A 2,513-nucleotide genomic window follows, 5' to 3' on the forward strand; every position below is an offset into this window, starting at 1 on the left:
GATTGTGTACCAATGAGGGAGTTTTTCTTTTGCTTTTCAAGGAGAGGAGCAAATGGGGGGGAGGGACGAGGGGTTTTTGCGGGGAGAAGAGTGCAACAATGAATGAATGGAATTCCAAAATCTCAGTAGATGTTCATTGAAATGAAAAATAAACAACCTAAATTAAAAAAAAATGCTTCTCCATGGCTGTGTTCCACAGAAGATCAATAAAGTCAACATGTGTTTCTATGGGTAAGTTTGCACTTTTCTAGATGTGCAGAGAGCTCAGCCTAAAGTTTATTTCCAAAGTGAAGTGGATCACACACACACACACACACACACACACACATGTCTTTTAGTTCTAAATCTTCTTGATTTAGTGCCTACCACCTGCAAATTCTTTGAGATTGTGATTTGTCTTTGACCCTCTGAATCTTTTCCTGTTTTTTTGAATAGAGATATATTACAGGAGATTTGCATAGACTTGAAAATCACTCAGAGTTCTCTTGAAATTGTGAGGTCTTTTACAGGGAGGAGATCCTTTACCAAGTTCCTTAACTTTTCACATCAGTCTATATTCTTGTACCATTGGAATAATGAATGCTAACTAATGCATTTTTAAAAACATGAAAGAAAAGACTAGCTTATAGAATAGCTCACTAAGAAATAGCTATTTGACATATTAGTATTCTCCAGTATTTTATTTTCATTCTATCTGCAACATTCACCTAATAGTAAAAATAACTGACTTAACTATAAGTAGCCCATTCATTAAGATAGCACAGAACCACAAAGAGCTATGTATCCAGATTTCTAGGAAAATTTTATAATCTGTTCAGTCTCCGTTTGAAAAGCAACAATTTTCTCTTGTGTCTTGTAGGTTTTTCAAGCTATGAGGGACCAAAGAAGTTGTAGAAATGGATAACAAACCTCCTTCAGATTCTTTCAAGATTGGGCCATGAAGCAAGAGCCAGAAGAACTGGTTGTGTGTGATCTAGCAGGGACTTGGGCCTTACCATAAAAAAGGCCTGGATAGGTCGTCATAGAGTAGTAGGAACACAGAGGAGGCACTCTCAATATTGTCCCATGATAATTACAGGCTTAGAAACCTGCTGGAAGGTCAGTTGTGAGTTGGTTCTAACCCAACAGGAATGAGTTTTAAACTGTTGGAGTTCAGTAACACTATGAGGGAGTGGAAAGAAGAAAAATGTGCAGACGAAATGGGTTATATGGAGATCATTTTATGTAGAGACTGTCATCAATCAAACCTCTTCTCCGTACCCCAAATACACACACACACACACACACACACACACACACACACAAACTTACAACAAACATTTGAATTTGACACTTTAGTATCAAATATGACTGTCTATCTCTGAAGATCAGTATTCTGCCAACAATTAATTTGCTAGTCAGAAAAAAAAATCACTCTTGGGTGACAGCAGGTAGACAGTCATGCTACTACCAGCCTCTATCTGTGGTAATTTAACTGTGAGCCTGTGTGTGTGTGTGTGTGTGTGTGTGTGTGTGAGAGAGAGAGACAGAGGGTGGTGGGGGAAGAGGAGAGATTTACCTCTTGTATAGTTCTATTCTTCCTCAGCTGAAGCAGAAAAATAAACATGGAAGCAGGTGCTTAACGAAGGTGTTGAGGAGCCCCTTCAAGTCACAGGGCCCTAAATCATTCCGCTTATAAGGAGAAAGACTTTATAGCCAGTGAAAATGTTCTCAAGTGTAGGTATGTTCCAGTCTTCAGAATCCTTATAGCATAAACATGACTCAAGGGGCATTATATCCCTCATTGTTCCTCCCTATTATATTTACAGAGGAACACAAGACCAGATATAACCCCTTAGCTCATGAGAGAGTGTGAAGTTAGTTGCTGGCAGGGGAAATATCCTTTAGGGAGTTGATGCCTGGATGGGGAATTATATTGATTCTATATCCCTCAGTAGCCATAAAAACATTGACTTCATGCTATGACATCTTCATTGTGTGACCAATTAAATTGTTCTTAGTAACTCTTTCTGTTTTGTGTAATATAAATGTGAAACGTACATGCACATGTTATAATAATGTTAAAACAGTGGTACCAACTCCTATGGAAACATAAAGGACAGAGATCCCATGCTATTTAGTTTATATGGAAAAGTATCATGGTTGTTGTTAGGTACCATCAGGTTGCATACTCACAGAAATTCTTCGTACAAGAAACAAAGTACTATTTAGTTCTTACAATGCTTGCTATGTTTGAATCCATGGTTGTAGCCACTGTGTTAATTAATCTCATTGAGAGTCTTGCTCTTTTTGTTGACCCCCTGCTTTACCAAGCATGATATTCTTCTCCAGGCATTGGTCCCTTTAGACAACATGACCAAAGTAATGTCATGGAGAATTAAATAATTTAAAGAAGAGTTGAAGACAAATGGAAATTAGAACTGATTAATTATGATAGATAAGTGTTCCTATCTCATCACATTCTTTCCAAGATTTATTACATGCTCTCCTATTAAACTTTGCTGCTCCTATTA

The sequence above is a fragment of the Elephantulus edwardii genome, unplaced genomic scaffold (assembly GCF_000299155.1).
Source record: "Elephantulus edwardii isolate Elephantulus edwardi_28Jun2011 unplaced genomic scaffold, EleEdw1.0 scaffold00044, whole genome shotgun sequence".
In the NCBI taxonomy this organism is placed as follows: domain Eukaryota; kingdom Metazoa; phylum Chordata; class Mammalia; order Macroscelidea; family Macroscelididae; genus Elephantulus; species Elephantulus edwardii.